The 27990-nt window shown below is 43.6% G+C and overlaps 1 long non-coding RNA gene across 4 annotated transcripts in view; it reads left to right on the plus strand.

Moving 5' to 3' along the window:
- Window positions 1–27990, plus strand: part of LOC129524231 (uncharacterized) — a 37063-nt gene that overhangs the window by 2947 nt on the left and 6126 nt on the right. The window contains exons 2-3 of one of the 4 annotated variants that reach the window (XR_010134995.1): window positions 4844–4987; window positions 17469–17728. This is a non-coding gene — a long non-coding RNA (uncharacterized lncRNA). Of the gene's footprint in view, window positions 1–4843; window positions 4988–12822; window positions 16715–17468; window positions 17729–27990 lie in introns of those variants that run through there. The other 3 variants (XR_008667979.2, XR_008667980.2, XR_008667981.2) reach the window with 3 other exon arrangements.

Below are 27990 nucleotides of genomic sequence, written 5' to 3' on the forward strand. Positions count from 1 at the left end.
CATTTCTACTAAAAATACAAAAAAATTAGCTGGGCGTGGTGGCACGTGCCTATAATCCAAGCTACTCGGGAGGCTGAGGCAGGAGAATCGCTTGAACCCAGGAGGCAGAGGTTGCAGTGAGCCGAGATCGTGCCATTGCACTCCAGCCTGGGCGACAAGAGCAAAACTCCGTCTAAAAAAAAAAAAAAAATTATTGAACACCTATATGAGCTGGACACTGTGGAGAGTCTATTTCCAGTACAATGTCATAAAAGGTTTCTCTTTAATGCTGTCATCTCTGAAAAACACTGTCCCTGAGAAACTTACCAAGATGTCCGCTAATATGCCAAAAGTTTACTCTGCGCTCCTGTAATTTGAATCCTCATTTTGCTCAGCTCAAAATAACTTGGCTTTCAACTGAACATAAATCTCTCTGATAAGGTCACGTATTACTAGGCTTTTTTTTCTTCAATTAATCATGGCCCAGGAAGGGGCCTCTGGGTTTTATCATATTCCAAGATATTTATTATCTTAAGCTCAATTTTCTATCCAGATAAGACATGTTTAGATATCTCTGCCTGCATCTGGTTTCTGTCCTGCTCTGGAGACATGAGCAGACTGTTTACAAAAGATATTTTCAGATTCAGCAGAAAAATGTCCCCTTTTCTTCCTGCTTTGAGGCTGAGTGTGCTATTTAGCTGTGCTATAGGGAAATCAAGAAATACTGACCAGCCAGAGTGCCTAGCTCAGCCCAGGGCATTACTGACCCAGGGGATCCAAGCAATGGAATGAGATCTCATCAGAGGCACTTAGAATCTTACTGGGTTTTTAAGACCCACAGGGAGCCATGAAGTAAGGACAGACAAAGGCCAGGCAATATAAAATCACACACGGATTTGTTCTGCAGTAATTAGTACCACAGTACAGTACCGTTATAGGAAAGGGGTCCCGATCCAGACCCCAAGAGAGGGTTCTTGGATCTCACGCAAGAAAGAATTCAGGGCGAGTCAGTAAAGTGAAAGCAAGTTTATTAAGAAAGTAGGGGCCAGGCACGGTGGCTCACACCTGTAATCCCAGCACTTTGGGAGGCAGGTGGATCACGAGGTCAGGAGATGGAGACCATCCTGGCTAACACAGTGAAACCCCGTCTCTACTAAAAATACAAAAAATTAGCCAGGCGTGGTGGCGGGCGCCTGTAGTCCCAGCTACTCAGGAGGCTGAGGCAGGAGAATGGTGTGAACCCAGGAGGTGGATCTTGCAGTGAGCCAAGATCGCGCCAGTGTACTCCAACCTGGGCGACAGAGCGAGACTCCACCTCAAAAAAAAACAAAAAACAAAACAAACAAAAAAAGAAGGTAAAGGAATAACAGAACGGCTACTCCTTAGACAGAGCAGCCCTCCAGGGCTGCTGGTTGCCCATTTTTATGTTTATTTATTTATGCTAAACAAGGGGTGGGTTATTCATGCCTCCCTTTTTTAGACCAAATAGGGTAACTTCCTGATGTTGCCATGGCATTTGTAAACTGTCATGGTGCTGGTGGGAGTATAACAGTGAGGACAACCAGATGACACTCTCATGGCCATCTTGGTTTTGATGGGTTAGAGCCGGCTTCTTTACTGAAACCTGTTTCATCTGCAGGGTCTTTATGACCTATATCTTGTGCTGACCTCCTGTCTCGTTCTGTGACTTAGAATGCCTTAACCATCTGGGAATGCAGCCCAGTAGGTCTCAGCCTCATTTTACGCAGCTCCTATTCAAGATGGAGTTGCTCTGGTTCAAATGCTTCTGGCAGTACTAGTGATAAGGATAAGGTTTCTGAGCACTGTTAAATTTAAAATGAAATCTTGTTCACAGAGTAAGTCAAAGATAACTGTCTTCTTACTCAGTCTTTTATGTCATCCACTGATTAAATTCTGCTCTCTCACCTGATGGCAGTGAAGCAAAGCAGCAATGAGCTCCTCCAAGTAAAGAAAGAATTGTTTTCTGTACAACCTGGAGCTGAATCATAGAAGGAGAAGACAGCTTGAAAGATAAGAGGCCGTAAGGCAGACCACAGAGGATGGGGAGGATTTCCCCAGCACCCCAGCCCCCATAGTCAGCTCTGGTTCAGCGATTTCAGCAACTCTTTCATGACCCATCTGATTTTGTTTTATCCCAGCCCTGCAGAGAAAGGACTCTGCAGGTCAGGACTTGCTTCTTCAACAGACAAAAACTCCTCTGCCAGAAAAGTTGGAGAAACTAGTTACGAAAGTCGGAGGACGTGAAGAAGTCTGCCTTTGTTCTGGGGACCTTAGTGGGAGATGAGGGTGGGTTGGTGGAGACGAGGGTGAGAATGAACCTTGCCGCAGACCCTTTGGGCTCCATGCAGAGCTGGCTGCAGAAGAGGAAGGAAAGGAAATTGGCCAGCTGCTGTCTCTGTGACTGGACCTGGGCCAATCAAGAAACTGAGGAGCAGGGCCAGCCAGGCTGTTGTGCCTCAAACTTAGGCAGAAACAAGCAAAGGCAAGGATTTGGGGCTCTGAGTCACCCTCTCTGGAGGAACGAGAGCTTAGAGGAGGAAATCACTTTTTAAGCTCCCTTTACTTTTACACACACGTTTTTATTCCAGTAAATTCAAACTAAAGAGAAAGAAGTCATGAAAGGGCAGCTGCCACCTCAGGCCGTGGTGGCGGAGACAAAGGGTATGGGCTGGTGTAGATGTCTAAGAAACCAACAGGTATGCTTTTCGGCTTACCTTGGTTCTGAGCTCCTACTTTTGACCCATGGGCTGTGTTGCAGCTCAGCTGCCGGACTCCAGTCCTTCCTGGGCTCAGGCCTCTCTCTGCACTTCCCCTTGTCAGTGGTGCCTGGCCCTCCTACCTGCCTGTCCCAACTTTTCCTTTCTGCAGGAGTCTGCTGGTGACTATCCGGGAGGCCAGATCACTGTAGGAGACCAGAATATGCCACCCAAAATAGGCCTCTTTGGCATACAGATTATTCTGAGAAACAGCAACCAAAGAAGCAACTCCAAAAGCAGAATAAAAATGACCCTTTTGCCCGGGTGTGGTGGTGTGCACCTGTAGTCCCATCTATCCCAGAGGCTGAAGCAAGAGGATCACTTGAGTCTAGGAGTTCACAATCAGCGTGGGAAACATAACAAGAACCTATCTTTACTTAGAAAATAAAATGGGCTGGGCACGATGGCTCACGCCTGTAATCCCAACACTTTGAGAGGCTGAGTGGGGTGGATCACCTGAGGTCAGGGGTTTGAGACCAGCCTGACCAACATGGTGAAACCCCATCTCTACTAAAAATACAAAAATTAGCTGGGCGTGGTGGCAAGCACCTGTAATCCCAGTTACTCAGGAGACTGAGGCGGGAGAATCACTTGAACCCGGGAGGCAGAGGTTGCAGTAAACAGAGATGGCGCCATTGCACTCCAGCCTGGGTGACAAGAGTAAAACTCCATCTCAAAAAAAAAAAATGTTTAAGGCCCGGCATGGTGGCTCACACCTGTAATCCCAGCACTTTGGGAGGCTGAGACAGGTGGATCACCTGAGGCCAGGAGTTCAAGACCAGCCTGACCAACATGGTGAAACCCTGTCTCTACTAAAAATACAAAAATTAGCCGGGCATGATGGTGGGCACCTGTAATCCCAGCTACTTGGGAGGCTGAGACAGGAGAGTCCCTTGAACTAGGGAGGCGGAGGCTGCAATGAGCTGAGGTCGTGCTACTGCACTCCAGCCTGGGAGACAGAGTGAAACTCAAAAAGTTAAATCAAGTTAAATTAAATAATATTTTAAAAGCTACCCTTTTGTAAGGGAAATTTACATCTATAAAAACCATCTCTCTGCTGTTTTCTGTTAGCCTCAGCAACACCAAAAAACATCTCTTGCCAGGCGCAGTGGCTCATGCCTATAATCCCAGGACATTGGGAAGCCCAGGCAGGAGGATTGCTTGAGCCCAGGAATTTGAGACCAGCCTGGGCAATATAGGGAGACCCCATCTCTACAAAAAAATCAAAATATTAGCGGGGTGTGGTGTCGTGCCTGTAGTCCCAGCTACTGGGGAGGCTGAGGTAGGAGGGTCACTTGAAATCAGGAGTTTGAGACCACCAAGACCTCGTCTCTAATTAATTTTTAAAAATATAATTTTAGAATTAATTATAAAAATAAAATAAAATTAATTTTAAAATAAAATATAATTATCTATGTATACTTAAATACCAAAAAAAAAGCCCAGCTGGGCGTAGTGGCTCACACCTGTAATCCCAGCGCTTTGGGAGGCCAAGGCGGGTGGATCACCTGAGGTCAGGAGTTCGAAACCAGCCTGGCCAACATGGTGAAACCCCATCTCTACTAAAAATACAAAAATTATCCAGGCATAGTGGCGGGCGCCTGTAATCCAAGCTCCTCAGGAGGCTGAGGCAGGAGAATTGCTTGAACCCAGGAGGCAGAGGTTGCAGTGAGCCAAAATCGTGCCATTGCACTCCAGCCTGGGCAACAGGAATGAAACTCCATCTCAAAAAACAAACAAACAAAAAAACACGTCTCCATTAGTAAGGGTTTCTTTGTCCCTATACCAGGAAAAGAAGTGAGGCTCTAATGCACCAGAAACTCTAATCATTAGAGAAGACACCAACATAAATCTGCACTACAAACCTTAGCTTTGCTTACCAAGCTTTTTCTGGACACTACCCCATAACTGTCCACCCTAACACCATTCTTGTTTTGTTTCAACTGGAGATGGTATTTAAGCCCGAATTCTAAGCCACCCCTCTAGATTTTACTCATTTCTCTGGGTATCTCCTATGTATACCTGAAATATACATGTTGTTAAACTTCCTTTTGTCTTTCTCTTCTTAATCTGCCATTTTGTTATAGGAAGTCCCAGCCAGGAACACAGAAAGGATATGGAGAAAATTATTATTCTGCCCCTACAGTTTCGGTGACCCAGATGGGATCTCTGGGACACCCTGCCTGCTCTACAATTGGGATCCCTCGAAAAGTGACAGAATCTGGCAACAGGTAAGAATGTGGTGTTGGCCGGGTGTGGTGGCTCACACCTGTAATCCCAGCACTTTGGGAGGCCAAGGCAGGTGGATCACTTTAGCCCAGGAGTTTGGGACCAGCCTGGGCAAGATGGCAAGACCCCGTCTCTACTAAAAATACAAAAAATTAGCCAGGCATAGTGACTCACACCTGTAATCCCAGCACTTTGGGAGGACAAGGTAGGTGCATCACTTGAGCCCAGGAGTTTGAGACCACCCTGGGCAAGATGACAAGACCCTGTCTCTACTAAAAATACAAAAAATTAGCTGGGCGTAGTGGCTCATGCCTGTAATCTTAGCACTTTGGGAGGCCAAGGCTGGTGGATCACTTGAGCCCAGGAGTTTGAGATCAGCCTGGCCAACATAGCAAGACCCTGTCTCTACTAAAAATACAAAAAATTTAGCCAGGCATGGTGGTGTTCGCCTGTAGTCCCAGCTACTCAGGAGGCTGAGGCAGGAGGATCACTTGAGCCCAGAAAATCGAGGATGCAGTGAGCCATGATTACACCACTGTACTCCAGCCTGGGCAATGAGCATGAGACCCTGTCTCAAAAAAATAAAAAAATAGGCCAGGCGTGGTGGCTCATGCCTGTAATCCCAGCACTTTGGGAGGCCGAGTGGGGTGGATCACGAGGTCAGGAGATCGAGACCATCCTGGCTAACACGGTGAAACCCCATCCCTACTAAAAATAAAAAAAAATTAGCCTGGTGTGGTGGCGGGTGCCTGTAGTCCCAGCTACTCAGGAGGCTGAGGCAGGAAAATGGCGTGAACCCAGGAGGCGGAGCTTGCAGTGAGCCAAGATTGCGCCGTTGTACTCCAGCCTGGGCCACAGAGACGCTGTCTCAAAAAATAAATAAATAAATAAATAAATAAATAAATAAATAAATAAATAAAAGAATGTGGTAGTTAGCTCTCCTGGATCTGTGTGATGTCAGTCAGGGGAGGAAGGTACAAGTTTCTCTTTTGTGCTTTCTATTTCTTTTCTTTCTTTTTTTTTTTTTAAATAAAGTGGTCATCTTTTATTTATTTATTTTTTTTATTATTATACTTTAAGTTTTAGGGTACATGTGCACATTGTGCAGGTTAGTTACATACGTATACATGTGCCATGCTGGTGCGCTGCACCCACTAACTCGTCATCTAGCATTAGGTATATCTCCCAATGCTATCCCTCCCCCCTCCCACCTTCTATTTCAAATTCACATTAGCAGGAGAAATCATTTGTAAGAATTAATTTTTTTGGACAGTGACTCTGGTGAAATGTGGTTTGGGGTAACCATTGGTTATTGATCCTTTCACTCCCAGGGACAGCTATTGCTTTCCTGTTTGTCTCCTTTTGTGTCCTAAAAACGTAGCGTGACTATCCACCTGCTGAGGCACCCAGATTATCCAGGCTGCCTGTGCAGGCAACCAACTGCCAGGTTGGGGACACCCCAGAATACGGCCAGCCAACCACCAGGTCAGGGACACCCAGGAATATAACCAGACAGAAAGAGAAGTGTGGGCTGCATCCCATCTGTGACCAGTGTCTGTCCACCTACAATCATCAAAATGGTCAGAATCTAGTTCAAAGAGAGGTCATCAGCACAAAGTTGAGGACTGCAGCCCGGGACACACTTCCAAGTTGCCTTGGGGACTGCTCCAGACAACAAAAGAGAGGCTCAAGTTTTAAAGGAAAAAATAACAAATCAGGAGAAGGAGAATTACAAAAGTTGTTTGTCAGGAATTCACATTGGTTTACAGAAATAACCTCGGTTATTTTTATGAATAACATTGGTGATTAGCTGTGCATTCTTGAACTACAGGGTGTATGGCATTTTATGGCTACTTGGTGACAGTTAATCTAGAGCCCCCATAGCGAGTGGCTGCTAGAGGTAATTATTTCACTCAAGCGGGAGAGGGACATGACTGGTGTTACATTTTAAATGCCTTTCTGGGTCTCATAATTTAAAGGGGCTTGCATTCCTCAAATGAAATATATTTCTTGGAAGGGGAGGTGAATAGGGTCTCACTGTCACCCAGGCTGGAGTGCGGTTGTGTGATCATGGCTCACTGCAGCCTCGACCTCCTCAGGCTTAAGCAATCCTCCCATCTCAGCCTCCTGAGTAACTGGGACTACAGGTGTACACCAGCACATCCAGCTAATATTTGTATTTTTTGGTAGAGGCGGGGTCTCACCATGTTGCCCAGGCTGGTCTCAAACCCCTGAGCTCAAATGATACACCTGCCCCAGCCTCCCAAAGTGCTGGGATTACAGATGTAGGCCATAACAGCTAGCCAGATGAAATGATTTTTCTTTTTCTCATATCCTACCAACCACTGCCAGCTCTTGGGGTGTTTTCTAAGACTTTCTTCCCTTGGCTGTCTATGGGAGTGGCTCCCATAGTCTATGGAAAGGGCTGTATCTTTGCACCCTGTTTGGAGAGGCATCTCATTTCTGTGGCTAAGCCATAAAAGGCTCATTGGTTTTAAGTCCTAAGAGGTTTATGGCTTTGGTCTTCAGTCATTTGCTAAGTATACATTTTCTGTAAAAGAAAAAGGAAAAAAACTATTCAAATAGGAGTTCAATATTGCCAAGAATACTTAGTGTTTGTCCCAGGAGAATTTGATAATAAGATATTTGAAAGGATTTTTTTTTTTTTTTTTGAGACAGAGTCTTGCTCTGTCACCCAGGCTGGAGTGCAGTGGTGCATCTCGGCTCACTGCAACCTCTGCCTCCCAGAGTCAAGCGACTCCCCTGCCTCAGCCTCCCAAGTAGCTGGGATTACAGACACGTGCCACCATGCTAGGCTAATTTTTGTATTTTAAGTAGGGTTTAAACAGAGTTTCACCATGTTGGTCAGGCTGGTCTCAAACTCCTGACCTCCTGATCCGCCCGCCTCAGCCTCCCAAAGTGCTGGGATTATAGGCATGAGCCACTGTGCCCGGCCTTGAAAGGCTTTTTTTTAAAGGAGCTCTATGGTCAGAAGTTGGCCTGACTAGAAGCCAATATTCAGACCCTAGTAGGAGTTACTGTTTTAAGTCGTCTCTGTTCTGTCAAGCTGATCCTGCAGCTCCTGTGGGAATGTCTCCATCGCCTGAAACTCCCTTCCTGAAGCCCCGCTGTCTATGTGCTCAACGAACTCTGTCACTTCCCTATGGTTGGCACAGTTTTTCTGAGGATAATATGGGACTTTACTGGCTTCTTTGGGGAACTTGAGATCTCCCGACTCTGGCTCCCCTACAACCTCTTCCTTCCTGTTGCTCCTGTTTCTCCTTCCTTCTCTCATCTTCTCTCCACTTCTCTCTCTCTCTTTTCTCTCTCTTTTTTTTTGTTTTTTTTTTTTTGAGACGGAGTCTTACTCTGTTGCCCAGGCTGGAGTGCAGTGGCACAATCTCAGCTCACTGCAACCTCCGCCTCTGGGGTTCAAGCAATTCTCCTGCCTCAGCCTCCCGAGTAGCTGAAATTACAGACTCCTGCCACTATGCCTGGCTAATTTTTTGTATTTTCGAAGAGACAGGGTTTCGCCATGTTGTTCAGGCTGGTCTTGAGCTCCTGAGCTCAGGCAATCCACCCACCTTGGCCTCCCAAAGCACTAGGATTACAGGTGTGAGCCACTGAGCCCGGCCAATTAAACTCTTACTTTATTGCAATGCCATGCTCTTCAATTGTGCAGCAGGCAGGAAGAACCTGTCAGGCAGTTATAAAAATAGGATAAAAGTATATAAATGAGCTTTTAACAATGATTATGCTTTATCACATGTCTACTAAAAATGGTTTCCCAAATCTCTTTGGTAACCTATACTCAGGGTTTTGCTAAGTTAAGTTAAATTAAATGATAAATATTTACTGCATACCTAGATATTTTCCAAATATAATAAAACATGGAAGCATTAATTGCTGAATATATGTCTGTCTACTCTTGGCTTCATAGTACAAGAGACTCCAGATGTTTGAGTGTGTTAGTAAACATATTCCATGCCACATTGAAAAACTGTGCTACAGGCTGGGCACAGTAGCTCATGCCTGTAATCCCAGCACTTTGGGAGGCCAAGGGGAGCAGATCACCTGAGGTCGGGAGTTTGAGACCAGCCTGACTAACCTGGAGAAACCCTGTCTCTACTAAAAATACAAAGTTAATCAGACATGGTGGTGCATGCCTTTAATCCCAGCTACTCAGAAGGCTGAGGCAGGAGAATCGCTTGAACCCTAGAGGCAGAGGTTGCGGTGAACCGAGATAGCGCCATTGCATTCCAGCCTGGACAAGGAGAGTGAAACTCCATCTCGGAAAAAAAGAAAAAAGAAAGAAAGAAAGAAAAACTGCTATGAAAAAATATATGTTTCTAAAAATTGTAAAATGGTACATTCATAGATTTGCCTGTCTACAGAATGCTAGTGTGACAGTTCATGATTGCTTAATTTCTAGTGAAAACTAGAAATTTCTTAATGATTGCTTAATTTCTTAATGATTGCTTAGTTTCTAGTGAAAACCAGAAAGTGTAAAGAACAAAACTTGTATGCAAGGAAAATAGGATACGGGATTTCTGTAAGATAAGGTATGAAGCAGCTGGGCGCGGTGGCTCAAGTCTGTAATTCCAGCACTTTGGGAGGCCGAGGCGGGCGGATCACCAGGTCGGGAGATCTAGACCATCCTGGCTAACATGGTGAAACCCCGTCTCTACTAAAAATACAAAAAATTAGCCGGGCATGGTGGTGGGCGCCTGTAGTCCCAGCTACTCGAGAGGCTGAGGCAGGAGAATGGCGTGAACCCAGTAGGTGGAGGTTGCAGTGAGCAGAGATGGCGCCACTGCACTCCATCCAGCCTGGGCGACAGAGTGAGACTCCGTCTCAAAAAAAAAAAAGAAAGAAAGACAAAAACTGAATGGAGCTAGGCATGGTGGCACGTGCCTGTAGTCCCAGCTACTCAAGAGGTCAAGGCAAGAGTATTGCTTGAGCCCAGGAGTTCAAGACCAGCTGGGGCAACATAGCAAGACTGTCTCAAAACAAAAATAAAACAAAAAAAACCCCTGAATAGATTTAGAAAGTTAGAGAGAGAGAATCTTGTGTGATTAAGTTGGCTAAAATTGAATCAATTTATTATAAGGATCTCAAAAATGAGCCTTAATATCAAAAGTACAATCCAAAACTAGAGTTTCATCTTCTCTCTTAAAATTACAAAGTTTTATTGGAGTATTGGACTTCTCTTGATAAAATACTATGGAAGGTTTTTCTTTACTGTCTATGTAATCTGTGTAGGAAATCTAGAATTTGCTGAGGTGGAAAAAAATCTGCGTCTTATCAGAATAATTTCCTGTGTTTCATGTTGTCTTTTTCAGGTGTTTGATTACTTAAGAAGACTCAGTCTTCTCTGTTAAAAGAGCTAAGCTAAAAAAAAAAAAAAAAAGAAAACTGTATACCTTTCTGTAATTACCTCTGAAATCTTCCAGCGCTTTGGTTAAATGGATAACTGAGTAATGTTTTACAGTGATCTGTGATCCTGTTTAATCAAAAAATTTAGTCTTTTGACTTTTAAAAAAAAAATTTGTCCTTTAAAAATTTTTTTTTAGAGATAAGGTCTCCTCCTATGCTGCCGAGGCTGATGTCGAACTCCTGGGCTCAAGTGATCCTCCTGCCTTGGCCTCCCAAAGTGCTGGGATTATAGGCATGAGCCACTGAGCCCAGCCGTCTTTTGGCATTTTTGACAACTTTGAAAAATCAAACTCTACATGAAGTGTTTTTGACCTTGAGCTAACTTTGGAATTTTCCTGAAGGCCCCTAGAAAGTCACAAAGGACTTGTCTTTCTTCTTTTTTATTTATTATTAATTTTTTTTTTTTGAGATGGAGTCTCGCTCTGTTGCCAGGCTGGAGTACAGTGGCGCGATCTTGGCTCACTGTAACCTCCACCTCCGGGTTCAAGAGATTCTCCTGCCTCAGCCTCCCAAGTAGCTGGGACTACAGGCGCTTGCCACCATACCCAGCTAATTTTTGTATTTTTAGTAGAGATGGGGTTTCACCATGTTGGCCAAGATGGTCTCAATTGGTTGACCTCATGATCCGCCTGCCTCGGCCTCCCAAAGTGCTGGGATTATAGGCATAAGCCACTGCACCTGGCCTTGTCTTTCTTCTTATGAAAACAAACTTGTTAAATTAATTTGGTATGTTAAATTACATGGGAAGCATTGTTAAAAAAGAAGTGATGCTAAACCTTCTTTATGTCATATTTGTATGTATTTATGTGTTCCAGAAATTGCACGAAGTTATAATGTTGTCAGTTATAATTCTAGTTATTATCTTAAAATGTATGTGACAGAAGTAACTGAATTTTTTTCTCAATTGTATTACAATTAATTCTCATCCTTTAACCATGGCCATTTGAAGTCTTTTGTCATCCACAGACAGTTAATTGTTTTATTTTGATGCATTCCTAAAAGCTTTTGCAAACAACTATAATATGAACCACCATGCTTATGTGGTTTCTTTGCATGGCTGCTGTGCTGATGAGTAAGAAAAGTCATTTCCTGGTAGGCCCAGGAACCTCAAGAAAGTGCATTTGTATTTAAGGAGATTCATGGAGAAAACGGACAAGTACACGTTCCTGATGACTTTAAGATCATACCGTTCAACTTCCAGAACACTAATGGAAAAACTGACTCATTCATGAAATTGCTAACCAAAGATCAAGCAGAACAAGAATTAATTACATCAGACTAGATGACCCAATGAAGATGATTTAAATTATTTTTAATTATTATTATTTTTTTTGAGATGGAGTTTTGCTCTTGTTGCCCAGGTTGGAGTGCAATGGCACAATCTTGGCTCACTGCCACCTCCGCCTCTCAGGTTCAAGTGATTCTCCTGCCTCAGCCACCTGAGTAGCTTGGATTACAGGCGCATGCCACCACCCACAGCTATTTTTTTTTTTTTTTTTTTTTTTGTATTTTTGGTAGAGACGGGGTTTCACTATGTTGGCCAGGCTGGTCTCAAACTTCTCACCTCAGGCTATCCACATGCCTCAGCCTCCCAAACTGCTGGGATTACAGGCATGAGCCACCACGCCCGACTGATGATTATAATTCTTATGACTTCTTGTTTTAGGACATTTCTGGGTCTTTAATGGCTTTTCTCTTTTTTTCTTAAGCTAACTAAAATTTACAGCAATCAGGTAAATTATACCTTCGTAAACAGAATTGAAACATTTATCCTTTTTTCTCTACCTGATCCCTGTAGAATTCAGAAACTCTTACTGGCTATTCTTATTTTCATGACTACTCATGACTATATAGTTATTTTCTTTTTCTTTTTTTTTTTTTTTTTTTTTGAGATGGAGTTTCACTCTTGTCGCCCAGGCTGGAGTGCAATGGTGCAATCTCGGCTCACTGCAACCTCCACCTCCCAGGTTCAAGTGATTCTCCTGCCTCAGCCTCCCAAATACCTGGGATTACAGGTGCCTGCCACCACTCCTGGCTAATTTTTTTGTATTTTTAGTAGAGACGGGGTTTCACTCTGTTGGCCACGCTGGTCTTGAACTCCTGACCTCGTGATCCACCCGCCTCGGCCTCCCAAAGTGCTGGGATTACAGGTGTGAGCCACCATGCTTGGCACTATATAGTTATTTTCATAAATTCGGTAAGAATCTAGTCTCCTTATAACAGGGACACAATTGAAAACCTTGATTATATTGCTGAGACGTTGACTGGAATATCAAATATGAAAATGAACATATAATCCGATATGATCAGACAGTTTTAAGGAACTAAGGTTGACTTTATGAAGCCAAAAAGCCAACCTCGTACTTTGTTTATGTGGTTTCTTTATGTGGTTGCCTTACAGATGAGTAAGAAAGGTCACTTCCTGGCAGACATCAGGTATATTGGGGACATCAAGAAAAGAATAATTCATCAAAGTCTATAGATATTGCAGGCAAAGTTGAAACAAGCAAGACAAGTTCTCTTTGTATTCTTGAGAGACTTGGAAAGTCTAACCTGAGATTCCTTATTAAAAGTTCCAGCAAAACAGACTTAAAAAGAGCCTATATGATTTTTTTTTAATTAAAAAGTAAACTTTAATGTCGAAAATGCAAACTTGGGGAAGACAGAAAAGATCACAAACAAGGCTGTCACGTCACACTTGGAAGGTTGCACAGCGGCCAGGCAGAGGTACTCCTCACTTCCCAGATGGGGCGACGGCTGGGCAGTGGCACTCCTCACTTCCCAGATGGGGTGGCCGGGCAGAGGTGCTCCTCATTTCCCAGACAGTGGGGCGGCTGGGCAGCGGCGCTCTTCACTTGCCAGACAGGGCGGCAGCTGGGCAGACGCACTCCTCACATCCCAGATGGGGCAGTGGCCAGGCAGAGGCACTCCTCACTTGCCAGACGGTGGGCAGCCGGGCAGAGATGCTCCTCACTTCCCAGACAGGGCGGCAGCTGGGCAGAGGCGCTCCTCACTTCCCAGATGGGGCAGTGGCCAAGAGCCTATATGACTAATCACTACTCTTGTTGTACTTAATCAGGGCAAGTATAAAGAGACTAGACTTATTTTGCAAATTAGTCTTTACTGTGACTATCTTTGGTAGAAATGGAGGTGACAGAGAGAAATATTATGTTTTAGTAAAAAAACTATCATGCACCTGTAAAAAGTAAAGTAGAGGTTCCTCTTCAAAGACTTTCCTCCCCATCTGATTAGGAACAAATAGTAACTTCTCTTAGAAGCAAAATTTATTCAAAGACCCGTGCTAACATTCTTAAATATCTGCTAGCCGTAATAAAGAAATCAATGTACTTTATGTTCTTAGCTCCCACAATTTAGCCTAAATATTTGCCCTGGCATGCTTATACTGGTCCAAGAAAGCATTAGGTCATAGCCTGTTCTTCTTCCTTATTCAAAGGTGTTTTTACCTTTCTCAGCATTCCACGTTACCTCCTCCTTCCTTTGTTCTCCTCTGCCTTTGCCTCTTTTAAAAAGTTCTGAGTTGCTAGAATACAGAATGTGAGGTCCTGTTGCAGCCAATGGAAACTGGGCACAGCAGTAGGGTGGATGCGTCAGGGTATAAATGACCCTGACTCCTTTGCTCGGTGTACTCTAGTGGCAAAACTGCTGGCGAGTGTACCCTTTCTGCAGAAAGTATACAAATGGCCTTGCTGAGTAAATTAAATTTATGTTCAAGTGCTATTTCTTTACAGCACCAGGGAACAAGCATTTCAAACACACCTGTGACTAGATTCTAGTTCTGTTCATTGTCTTTGAAGTTTTATTATTTACCTGCAAACTGGACTGGATCCCCAATTCTAGTTTCCTCCAATATCTGGTTATGACTCTCCAAACTAACATTGCAATTTTTTTCCGACCCTTCTGACTTGGAATCACTAAGAACAAACTGCTCTTTTCATGAAGCTGCAAAAGCTGAAGCTGCTTGACTTGATATTAACTTCAGAGTGTCGATGAAGAGTCAGACTGTTTGATTGATGATCCAATCAAACATTTGATTGATGTCAAATGTATTCATCATCAATCAAATACATTTGAGAAATACATTGGTCTTGTCCAGAAAGACAAGACAACTCAAAGCAGGGGCTTTCAGGCTATAGGTTAATTGAAACATTTTCTGGTTGAAAATTGGTTGAATTTGTCTAAGACCTGCGATGATAGAAAGGAAATGTTCAGGTTAAGATAAAAGATTGTGGAGACCAAGGTTCTTTTGAAGTCTTATAGTGGCTGCCCTTAGAGACAATAGATGATAAATTTTCCTATTCAGATCTTTAAAAGGTGCTAGACTCTTCATTAATCTCTTCAGGATTGGAAGGGCCTGGGAGAAAAAGATCTAGCTTTGTTAATAGAGATTCTTTACAGATACAAATTTTCCCCCACAAAGGACAGCTTTGCAGGGCCATTTCAAAATATGGCAAAGAAACATGTTTTGGGTTAAAATATTTTAACTTTCTTCTTTGTCATGTTATGCTAGAGTCAGATTGGAAAGTACGTCACAATACATAGGGTTAAATAAAACCCATCTGATGAGAATTTATGGTTTGTAGAGGAATGACCCCTTTGTACTTTTTAAGGTATGATGATTCATTTGGAATTTCCTTTTGTATGAGGAATGAGGAAGAGATTCAGCACTATTTCTTTTCCCCAGTGGGCTAGCTTATTATTCCAGACATTTATTTAAAAATCTATCTTGGCTGGGTGCAGTGGCTCACGCCTGTAATCCCAGCACATTGGGAGGCCAGCACAGGAGGATTGCTTGAGCTCAGGAGTTCAAGACCAGCCTCATCAACCTAGTGAGGCTTGGTCTTTACCAAAAATTAAAAAAATTAGCTGGGTGTGGTGGCACACACCTGTAGTCCCAGCTATTAGTGAGGTGGTGTTGCTCATCTGGGGTAATACCTGAGGTTCATTGCCTCACACCAAGGAAATAGAGGATGCAGACACACGCAGGAGTGAGTTTAAGAGCAGAGGTTTAATAGGCAAAAGAAAGAGAATAGCTGTCTCTCCTACAGAGAGAGAGGGACTCCTGAGTGGGTCATCCGGTTCTTTGGTGGAATGCATGGGTTTTATAGAGGAGCTTGAGGAGGCAGTGTCTGATTTACATAGGGCACAAGACCTTGGTCGGACCAGGTGTGCCATTTGCATAGTGCAAAGAAACTGGCCATCCCACCCTAATCTTTTATTATGCAGATGGGGTCTCTACCTGGCCAGTGCCATGTCACCTGCTCTTTTACTGCATATGTGGGGACAAAGAAAAGGGAAGATGGAGCCTCCATGTTGAACATGCCTGGCCTCCAGGTAGCCTTTTCCTATTGGCACAGCAGCCAGCATTCACTTATGCGAGCTTCCAGCTTGCTTATCTATGTCTGCAGCTTGATTTTACAGGCTCTCAGTCTGCCTTATGCCCCTTGGATGAATTCTTTCCTCTGAAGAGGCAAGAAATGAGGTTGCTACAAACCTGTATGGATTTGTCACTGCTAACAATCTCTCCATTTGTTACTTTTCTTTTTTTTTTTTTTTTGAGATGGAGTCTTGCTCTATTGCCTAGGCTGGAGTGCAGTGACACAATCTCAGCTCACGGCAACCTCTGCCCCAGGTTCAAGTGATTCTCCTGTCTCACCCTCCCTAGTAGCTGGGATTACAGGTGTCTGCCACCATGCCCGGCTAATTTTTGTATTTTTAGTAGATGTAGAAAGTAAAAAGTTTCCTCTTCAAAGTTTTCCTTCTTGTTAAAGAATAAATCATAAGTGTTAGGAAAAATAGTTTCTTTTAAAGAGTAACTTTCTTCAAGCCTCCTTGCTTTGTGCTAATAACTCTTTGTTAAACCCTATCCTGTGTAACTGTTGGACATGCTCACAGGCACGTTCCAGCTCACAGCCTATGACCCTTCCTTATATGGAAATGTTATTGCTTCCTTAAACCTTCTGTAAGCAACTTCTTTGTTCTTCCCTGTACTAACCTATTGAGGAAAGTTTTAGGCTATTAGCAAATCGGGTATCAGTTTAAGATTGTGAGGTCCTGCTCCAGCCAATGGATGCAGGATACAGCAGTAGAGACGACCCAAATGCTTAAGGGATAACTATGTCTGCTTTTCCTTTGTTCGAGTGTGCTCTCGCCATTGTTCCATCTGTGAGTGAGCATCCTTTCTGCAGAAAGTAAAGATGGCCTTGCTGAGAGATCTTTTGTCTCTGTGCTTTCTTTTCTTCATAGCACCGATGATCTATTTCTAACAATTTTGGTATTTCTAGCAGTAGAGGTGGGGTTTCACCATGTTGGCCAGGCTGGTCTCGAGCTCCTGACTTCAAGTGATCTGCCCACTTTGGTCTCCCAAAGTGCTGGGCAAAGTGCTGGGATTACAGGTGTGAGCCACTGCGCGCAGCCCTCCATTTGTTTCTCTAGGAACTATTTTAATTACTATAACTTCATAATATGTTTTTTTGTTTGTTTGCGAGACAGGGTCTCACTCTGTTGCCCAGGCTGGAGTACAGTGGTGTGATCATAGCTCACTGCAGCCTTGATCCTCCAGGTTCTAGCAATCCTTCTGCCTCAGCCTCCTGAATAGCTGGAATTACAGACACACACCACTGAAACCACCTTTACAAAAAGTATATCAGTGGGAAAATGATGGCAGTGGAAAAGATCTGATCTTGCCAAGCCCCATCACCACCGTTCCCTGCCCCCACCTCCTCACCCCTCCCGGCCCTGTCTTTGGCCTTCTGGCTGCCCTTAATTATTCCTGGGCTTAGGCCAAGATAACTTTGGGAGACATTTAGTTTATAGTTTAAACGATAGTAGCCCTTCCCCAAACTCAACTGCCTTTATAATCCTAATGAGGGAGCACCAGGCTAGGAGGACAGAAGATCCTGAATTCTGCTAGGGTGTAGATGTAAATGATTGGCAGCCATTATTCTGAAGGTCACAAAATATGCAACTTCCCCCAATTACCCCTGCAGATAACATCACTAACATAGAACCAATGATTGGCCTTTTGAGATGTCTTTTCAGGTTTTTTTGTATGTCTGATACTGATGGCTCCACCTGGATCCACCAACTGCTCCCGTGGCCCCACCCAGAAGTGACTCAGTGCCCAGGAGGACTATTTCCCACACCCCTGTGATTGCATTACCAACCAACCAGCAGCAAGCAATCATTACCTAGTCACCCCAACCCCTTTCCCCAAACTACCTTTGAAAAACCCTAGCCCCCAAATGCCCTAGGAGACTTATTTGAGTAATAAAAACAAACAAACAAACAAAAAACTCCAGTTTTTCATTCAGCCAGCTCTATGTGAATTAAACTCTTTCTCCACTGCAATTCCCCTGCCTTGATAAATCGGCTCTATCTGGGCAGGGGACAAGAATTCACTGGACAGTTGCACCACCACACCCAGCTGAATTTTTTTTTTTATTTTTAGTGAAGACGAGGTTTCACTGTGTTGCTCAAGCTGGTCTCGAACTCCTGAGCTCCAGTGATCCTCCTACCTCCACCTCCCAAAGTGCCAGGATGACAGGTGTGAGCTACCGTGCCCGTCCCATAATGTCTTAACATCTGGAGAATAATACATGTTTTCTTTAATCCTCAAAATAATTCAGTGAGTAAAATCCTTCTTCCATGATTGCAAATGAGGAAATGGAACAGCAGTGAAGCAACTTGTCCCTGGCCGCAGGGACGTTAAGTGCAACCCTGAGATCTGCACTAGCCTCTGCATTTCTCTCCAGGGCCTTTTTGAATGCATGGCCTTCTAGCAGAGCTTTGTAGATTCTCATGTCATCCTAAGACTCAGAAAGTCCATCAGGTTTCCCCTGGTAGAATCAAAAGTCTTGTAATTTATTGGTCTTGTTAGTCTTAGTCCCAGTTAATAAAAAAACATATATATATATATATACACACACACACACACACACACACACACACACATATATATATAATGCATATATAAATTATAGGGCTATTTTGTCTTTTTTTTTGAAACAGGGGCCTGCTCTGTCGCCCAGGCTGGAGTGCAGTGGCACAAACACAGCGGACTGCAGCCTTGACCTCCCAGGCTCATGCAACCCTCCCATCTCGGCCTCTCGAGAAACGGGGACCACAGGCACATGTCATCATACCTGGCCAATTTTTCAATTTTTTTGTAGAGATGGGGTCCCCTGTATTGCTCAGGCTGGTCTCAAACTCCTGGGCTCAAGTGATCCTCCTGTCTTGGTTTCCCAAAGTGCTGGGATTGCAGGTGTGAGCTACTGCACCTGACCCAATAAAAAAATCTTGTTCTGTGAAAGAAATGTTTAATAAAAGTTGTATTGTCAAATTTTTATAAAGTGAATCCCTTTTCAAATGAACCAGTGTAAAAGAATGCTTGAAAGAACTTCCAGTGAAGCAGAGTCCTTTTGCAATTGTAAAATTTTCACCTTTGTTTATCTGTTTTGTGATGCAAATTTGAAAGGGATATTTGTTTTTTTTTTTTTTTTTTTTTTTTTTTGGTAGAGCCTCTGTTGCCAGGCTGGAGTACAGTGGCACGATCTCAGCTCACTGTAACCTCCGCCTCCTGGGTTCAATTGATTTCTGCTTCAGCCTCCGAAATGGCTGGACTACAGGTGCCTGTCACCACACCTGGCCACTTTTTGTATTTTCAGTAGAGACAGGGTTTCACCATGTTGGCCAGGCTGGCCTCGAACTCCTGACCTCATGATCCGCCTGCCTTGGCCTCCCAAAGTGCTGGGATTACAGACATGAGCCACTGCAGCCGGCTATTTGGGTCTCTTAAAAAAAGGCATACCCACCCAATTAAAGTCAAATTGCATTATGGAAAATGTTTGTGAAAATCAAAGCTCTCTGTAAAAAGAGCAGTAACATTGGGCTCTAAGGTAAAGATCAATGCTTCCTGGAAAACATCTACCTTTCTACATCACCAGCAATTGATATGCACTGTACAGCTGCTTGGCAAAAATGACCAGAACAACAAATGGTAGTATCGATACTCTAAGACAGGGGTCTCCAAACAAAGAGCCGAAGACAGGTCCCAGTCTGTGGCCTGTTAGGAATCAGGCTGTACACCAGGAGGTGAGTGGTGGGCAAGCGAGCATTACCACCTATATTAGTCCGTTTTCACACTGCTATAAAGTGTGAGATATACCTGGGACAGTAATTTATAAATGAAGGAGGTTTAATTGATTCACAGTTCCACGTAGCTGGGGAGGCCTCGGGAAACTTACTGGTGGAAGGAGAAGAAGGCACTTTCTTTTTTTTTTTTTTTCCGAGACGGAGTCTCGCTCTGTCACCCAGGCTGGAGTGTGGCGGTGAGATCTCAGCTCACTACAACCTCCGCCTCCCAGGTTCAGGCAATTCTTCTGCCTCAGCCTCCTGAGTAACTGGGATTAGAGGCGCCCACTACTGTGCCCAGCTAATTTTTGTATTTTTAGTAGAGACAGGGTTTCACCTCATTGGCCAGGCTGGTCCTGAGCTCCTGACCTTGTGATCCACCCGCCTTAGCCTCCCAAAGTGCTGAGATTATAGGTGTGAGCCACTGCACCCAGCGCAGGCACTTTCTTCACAAGGCAGCAGGAAAGATAGAGAAAAGCCCAGAGGAAATTGTCACTTATAAAACAATCAGATCTCACGAGAACTCCCTCACTATCATGGGAACAGCATGAGGAAACTGCCCCCATGATCCAATCACCTCCCACCAGGTCTCTCCCTCAACACCTGAGGATTACAATTCAAGATGAGATTTGGGTGGGTACACAAAGCCTAACCATATCATTCTGCTCCGGCCCCTCCCAAATCTCATGGCCCCTTCACGTTTCAAAACCAATCATGTCTTCCCTCAGAGTCTTAATTCATTCCAGTATTAACCCAAAAGTTTCAGTCCAAAGTCTCATCTGAGATTAGGCAAGTCCCTTCTGCCCATGAGCCAGTAAAGTCAAAAGCAAGTTAGTTACTTCCTAGATACAATGAGGTACAGGCATTGGGCAAATGTTCCCATTCCAAATAGGAGAAATTGGCCAAAACCAAGGGGCCACTGGTCCTATGCAAGTCCCAAATCCAGCAGGGCAGTCATTAAATCTTAAAGCTCCAAAATAATCTTCTTTGACTCCATGTCTCACATCCAAAACACGCTGATGCATGGCCTTGGGCAGCTCCACCCCTGTGGCTTTGCAGGGTACAGCCCACCCCCTCCGACTGCCAGCTGCTTTCACAAGCAGGCATTGAGTGTTTGTGGCGTTGTCTGTGGCTTTTACAGGCACACGATGCAAGCTGTCAGTGGATCTACCATTTTGGGATCTGAAGGATGGTGGCCGTCTTCTCATAGCTTCACTAGGCTGCCTGAGCTCCGCCTCCTGTCAGATCAGTGGCAGCCTCAGATTCTCCTAGGAGCAGGAACCCTGTTGTGAACTACGCATGTGAGGGATCTAGGTTGTGTGCTCCCTATGATAATCTAACTAATGCCTGATGATCTGAGGTGGAACAATTTCATCCCAAAACCATTCCCCCTCACTCCCACCCCAACCCCAGGTCCGTGGAAAAATTGTCTCCCACGAAACCTGTCCCTGGTGCCGAAAAGTTTAAGGACTGCTGCTATAAGAAACCAGTCCCAACTTCCTTAGAAAACTTGAAATTGCCATGTAGGGATAGTCAAAGGGTAGAAAAGCTGCTTAAGAAGCTGTTTTCTCCTGACCCTTCTCCCTGAGATTCTGCAGTTTTATGCAACAAGATCAAGAAGGTATCCGTTGCACATAGATGTTTACTGATATCGTAGAGCTAAGATTTAGTGAGCATCACTTGATGCCTGACTGTGCTAGGGGCCTGCTAAATCTCACTGGATCCTGACATATAAGTTTTATTACACATATCTTTCCCATTTTGATATTTTTAAAGTGCAAAACAATGTATTTTGGGGAGAAGGGAACCAGAGCAATAGAGAAACATATTATAGAAAGTGAAACTCTGACAAAATCACTCACATAGATAAACTTTTCTGCAATTTTTTTTTTACTTAGTACTGTATCTTGAAACTATATCTGGGCTGGGCACTGTGGCTTACACCTGTAATTCCAACATTTTGGGAGGCCAAGTGGGGTGGATCGCTTGAGCTCAGGAGTTTGAGACCACCCTGGACAACATAGTGAGACCCTGACTCTACAAAAATTAGCCCGGCATGGTGGCATGCCCCTGCAGTCCCAGCTGCTCAGGAGGTTGAGGCGGGAGGATTGCCTGAGCCTGGGAGGTTGACGCTGCAGTGAGCTGTGACTGTGCCACTGCGCTCTAGCCTGGGTGACAGAGCAAGATCCTGTCTCGAAACAAAAAACAAAACAAGCATAAAAGAAAATATCTCTGCATCAGATCTTATTCTTTTTAACAGCAGGATCATATTCCATTGGATTGATGTATCACTTCTTAATTAACTACTTCCCTGTTTATGATTGTTTCCAATTTTGGCTACTGCAAAAGTGCTGCAATAAACATCCTTTTACGTGTATCTGCAGTAAACATCCTTTTATATGTCAAGAGTTTCAGAGAAGTTCCTGGAGGTGAAATGGCTGCTTCAAAAAGTAAGCAGATACAAATATTGTAATAGTTCTTGCCCAACGGCTTTCCAAAATGTTTATCTTTTCAGTACATTTTCCAGATAAGGGCTCTCAGGTCTTGTAAACTAAGGGCTGTCTTTCCTTTCTGAGCTTTAGAGTACTTGATTCTATAATGATTACAGAACGATGAAACAATGAGCCCCTCGAGACAGGATTTCACTCTTCCTTTATCTTGCTGTCAAATGCATGCCAAGTGTGTTCAGACAGAACCTGCGTTACTCTGCCTGGCTGTGTGATTCTCCACCGCTCAAAGGCTTCTCCAACACATTTCTGTGTGGCTCCCTGGGAGCTGCTGGCAGATGGCCTGGGGCCTGTCAATCAGCCCTTGTGAACACAATCAGTTTGCAGAACTGAGGGACTGAGGTGTCCTGACCCATTTTCTGCTTCCATCACACCAGAAGTTGTAAACTCATGGTGTCATTGGAGACATGGGGTGAGGTATTCCCAACACGTAAAGAATCATCAAACTAGAATTTCTTTTATTATTATTACTTTTTAAATTTTATTTTTGAGATGGAGTCTCGCTCTGTCGCCAGGTTGGAGTGCAGTGGTGCAATCTCAGCTAACTGTAACCTCCACCTCCTGGGTTCAAGCGATTCCCCTGCCTCAGCCTCCTGAGTAGCTGGGACTGCAGGCACGTGCCACCACGCCTGGCTAATTTTTTTTTTTTTTTTTTGTATTTTAGTAGAGACGGGGTTTCACCATGTTGACCAGGATGGTCTCAATCTCCTGACCTCGTGATCCTCCTGCCTTGGCCTCCCAAAGTGCTGGGATTACAGGTGTAAACCACCACACCCGGCCCAAACTAGAATTTCTAAAGAAAGGGCCCAAAAGCCCTTGGAAAGTAAATCATTTGGCAACAACATGCTCTCAGACTAGTCTCTCAAATGCCACAGAAGAGCTTTTTCCATAGGTTATAAACTAGAGCACAGAGCTAGCACTGAAGTGCAGTTCAGCCTGGTAGGGCATAGGAAATAGCACTTTTGTGTGTGGTCAGTTTGGACATTGGGTCTTTCCAAACCCTGACCCAATTATAGGCGGCAGCCCAATGTAGCTAATCTATTTATAACTAACAATTTCACATATAAAATGAAACTCTAATTGGGAGGCTGAGTCAGAAGGATCACTTAGGCCCAGGAGGTCAAGGCTGCAGTGAGCACCACTGCACTCTAGCCTTGGTGATAGAGCAAGATCCCATCTCTAAAAATTAAAAAAAAATTCAATTGCTTTTTCAAATTATTATTAATCAGCACAGGAATACCTTAAGGAAGATTAAAAGAAGTAAAAGGAAGGTGGCATACTTAAATCAGGTCTGTTTACCCAAAATATAACCAATAGCTCCGTATGTGTCTGTCTGTTAACCATCTCCACCAATGACACAGTGCTGGGACTGCCCGGGAAGCCCCCTTCCTTATTTTCTAAAGGGGAAACGGAATGGGCTCTGTTCCATGATCTTCTTCTCCCAAATAGGATAACTGACTACCCTGTGTCAAGTAAGACTGGAAGACTCTGAAGATTTAAAAATAATTAATCCATTCAAATAAAATTACCTGATCCACGTGACAAACACATGGGCCTGGGTTTCCTCATTTTGGGTGGATGACCTCAAAGCATGGCAAAACTTCCAAATAAAATAAGGAATACATTTTATGAAACATTTTCATAAATATAATTCAGGGAACCAAAGCTTAGTTTCCAGAAACAGTTATCCCAAGGATAATAGGAACTTGTTTTGCAGTTTGTATAGACAATCGGGCATACAGGCTTGGAGTTAGATTAGAATTCCCTAATGGGGCAGCAGTAGATTAATCCATATCTGCTTAGATGATCCTACATCATCTGAATTCAGCCAGTTTCTACCTATATTCTAATTTTTCCAGTATGAACAAAATTCTAGACCATGTGCAATTGCAAAACCTCAAATATTGTGCGACCCAATAAATGAGCTTATCCAAATACATAGACTCTTAAAATGATTAACCCAGAATCCAGAACTGTTTATCCTTATTTTAATGTTCTGAACAACATGACCTTACTCACTACCGGTTACAAACTGGGTTCCTGTGAGTACTGTCCGTTTAAATTAAACTCAATTCTACCATCTGACCAAACTTCAAACCGAAGTGGCTTTATGGAGTGCTATAAGCAGTAGCACCAACAATTTCACGTGAAGTTACACTAGTTATTCTTCTACTGTCCATGATGTCAATTAATAGTTGAGATTATGATTAATCCTAACCAAAACTCAGGGAAGTGGTGGGACATAAAACCTCCAGAGATGTTCTGGGGTTCTGAGAACACAGATCTGTAACCAAGTACCACAATTTTTCTAAGAAATAGTTTAATTATTTTTTCCTCTTTCTTCTTTTTCCTCCTTTTCCCCACTTCCTACTTTAGCTCTTTAGAAATGCAATAATAGTCTATTACCTCCTCTTCATCAGATATTTCTTACAAATTCATCTAACTCTGTGCTTAGACGCTCCAGAGCAGAACGCTCACCCACCAGGAGGCTGCATGGAGAGATAACAGTCAATTTACAATCCAAAGTCCCACTACAAAACTCTCTCCCCGCCTGGAGAGTTTTAGGCCACTTTTACAACCCATTTCTGCCATGAAAATGCCAGTCCAACCGCCCAGTAGGTAAGACACTAAGCTGGCACGAGGACCACCCCCCACCTGCTCACCTCCTCCGCTGTCTTTTAAAAGTGCCCACTTTCTACTCCGAGAGCAAAGCAGTACCCTTAAGCCAGGAAGCCTATGCTTCTTCCCCTAAGCTGGCTTTGGAATAAAAGCCACTTTATACCAGAACTCGCTCTTGTGAATTGGATTCTGCAAGTAAAAACTGACAGACCCTGCATTTTGGTTATGATCTGGGCCTTCGTTGAGTGGCCTGCTCATTACTACAAAGTCCGGTCCTGCAGCCATCGTGTGGAAATCGCACTGGGTATGGCCAGAGCCAGTGTCCCTCAGCTCCCTGTAGAGCATCAGAAGGGACTGGGGGAGGCTCAGAGCACCAGCAGCGACTTCTCAGCATGGATGAGGGGACACTTGGCAGAGGCGGCCCTGGCTATACAAGCCAGAGGCCGGGGAAGGACTGTAGGCATCAGCCGCAGATGCTGCAGCAAGTGAGGTCAATGACTAGCGACCAGGCCAAATGGAGGACATTGCTGTACAGGGTGGCAGAAGATAGCATGGACCAGTACACTCCCCACTCTCTACAGAACTCAGCTACAATTAATTACCAACCACATATATAGAATTCTCATTATACCTTAATTATGGGTTATAGAGACCCTACTTCCTTGATACATCCACTTGACAACATCCACCTTAATATCTCTAATTTCCTTATTATTTTTAGTGTAAAATACTGCTATAAGGTGAGCTCTGCTAATAACAGCATCTAAACCCCACAATATTAGTTCTATTCAAAATCCATTTTTCAATGCTAGGAATCTTTATCCCAACCACAGGGATGATGCTATAATCTGCTTACTGTATTTATTTATTTACTTATGTCTATTTTTAAATATTTATTTATTTTTGAGATGGAGTCTTGCTTTGTCACCCAGGCTGGAGTGCAGTGGTGCAATCTCAGCTCACTGCAACCTCTGCCTTCTGGGTTCAAGCAATTCTCCTGCCTCAGCCTCCTGAGTAGCTGAGATTACAGGCGCGCACCAACATGCCCAGATAAATTTTGTATTTTTAATAGAGATGGGGTTTCACCATGTTGCCCAGGCCAGCTTCAAACTCCTGACCTCAAGGTGATCCGCCTGCTTCGGCCTCCCAAACTGTTGGGATTACAGGTGTGAGCCACCACGCCAGGCCATCTGCTTACTTTAAATGGGTACCCTTTTTCATATTAACTGACCTCTCTCCTCTAATATTAGTTCGACCATCTAACTGAAGCTTGAGTTCCATACTAACCAGTTCTACCCATTCTCTTTGTGTTCTCCTGCCAGCATTAACATGACTTTTACCACTGCTACTTATAAGCAGGTGGGCTGATATGTCCCTATCAATTCCACTCTATTCTACCACAAAGGGTTGAAGCTTTCTATTTTTTCATTTGTTTCCAGTAGGTTTCTAGTTGCTCATTGAAGCATTTTTAGGATGACTGCTTTAAAATCTTTGTCAGATAGTTCTAACATCTCAGCGTTGGCCTCTGTTGATTGTCTTTTTCATTCAGTGTGAGATCTTCCTGGTTCTTGCTGTGATTAGTATTTTTTTAGTGGAAAATTCCTTGTTTATTAAGAATGTCACATTTTGAAACTAGAAGCAGTAAAGTGTACGAAAAGTTTAAAATATAAATTTCAGAAAACTCTTATAGCAGCAAAAAAGCAGAATAAAGAAAAACTTAAAAACACAGACGTAGCCTTTTCCTATTACTGTGCCATAATTAACATCAAGTACCCAACCAGTTTTTCCCCAGAAAATGGTATTACATTCTCTGCCTCCTGGGCCACAGATTTTCAACTGGCCCTTCCTAGGCAAAAAAAAAAAAAAAAAAAAAAAAGATTCCAACATATCTAAAGGCATCAATAGTTGGGAATAAACCAGTAGCTTCTTAATTCAACCCTGACAAACAATAGAAACAAAGATTAAAAGCATCTGATTTTTTCTTTCAACATTTGACTATAATGGCAAAAATGATACAGATCATGTAATATCTGTTTTCCTAGCACAGCCAGACAGAAAAGAAGGTTGAATTGGAACAAGAAAAAATTCATTTTGTGGGTGTCCTAAATGTACCACAATTTTTTTTTGGAGACAGAGTCTTGCTATGTTGCCCAGGCTGGAGTGCAATGGTGCAAACTCAGCTCACAGCAACCTCTGCTTCCAGGGCTCAAGCAATTCTTCTGCCTCAGCCTCCCAGATAGCTGGGAGTAAAGGTGCGTGCCACCATGCCTGGCTAATGTTTGTATTTTTAGTAGAGATTGGGTTTCACCATATTGGCCAGGCTGGCCTCGAACTCCTGACCTTGTGATCCACCCACCTTGGCCTCTCAAAGTGCTGGGATTATAGGCATGAGCCACAGTGTCTGGCCCACATTCTGTTTTCAAGGTGTGTGGCAATATAGATTACTTGCTCTTTTTTTTTTTTTTTTTTTTGAGACTGAGTCTTGCTCTGTCGCTCAGGCTGGAGTGCAGTGGAATGATCTTGGCTCACTGCAAGCTCTACCTCCCGGGTTCACACCATTCTCCTGCCTCAGCCTCCCAAATAGCTGGGACTACAGGCGTCCACCACCATGCCCGGCTAATGTTTTTGGATTTTTAGTAGAGACAGGGTTTCACCATGTTAGCCAGGATGGTCTCGATCTCCTGACCTCGTGATCTGCCTGCCTCGGCCTCCCAAAGTGCTGGGATTGCAGGTGTGAGCCACTGTGCCTGGCCCCAATTACTTGCTGTTTCTAAATAAACTTAAGAGACAGGCTTAGAATTAACACTTCTAATAAAGTTGTAACTAACAGGGGAACAAAAAAACCAAAATGATTCCTCAAAAAAAAAACCAAAAAACAGCATTTGGCTAACAAATTGCCATCTGGTGTCACATGCTTGATTATGAAAGCATCTTGTGCAACCATCTTTAATTTTTCAAATTTTCTTATGTCTAGAGGCTGTATCATAGTTTATGTACAGAACAAGCAAATTTAAGTATTCTGTTAACGTGCAAATGACTTGGGAATCTAAAAATCAGTTTGTTACAAACGAAAACAGAAATTCAAAAAGATTTTTCCTGGAAGACATATCATCAGTCAGTTTACAATCTTATATTTATAGTTTTAAAAAATTGCCTTTTACGGCCAGGCACGGTGGCTCGTGCCTATAATCCCAACACTTTGGGAGGCTGAGGCAGGTGGATCACCTAAGGTCAGGAGTTCGAGACCAGCCTGGCCAACATTGCAAAACCTCCTTTCTACTACAAATACAAAA

Source organism: Gorilla gorilla, chromosome 7 (assembly GCF_029281585.2).
Source record: "Gorilla gorilla gorilla isolate KB3781 chromosome 7, NHGRI_mGorGor1-v2.1_pri, whole genome shotgun sequence".
NCBI classification, from domain to species: Eukaryota; Metazoa; Chordata; class Mammalia; order Primates; family Hominidae; genus Gorilla; species Gorilla gorilla.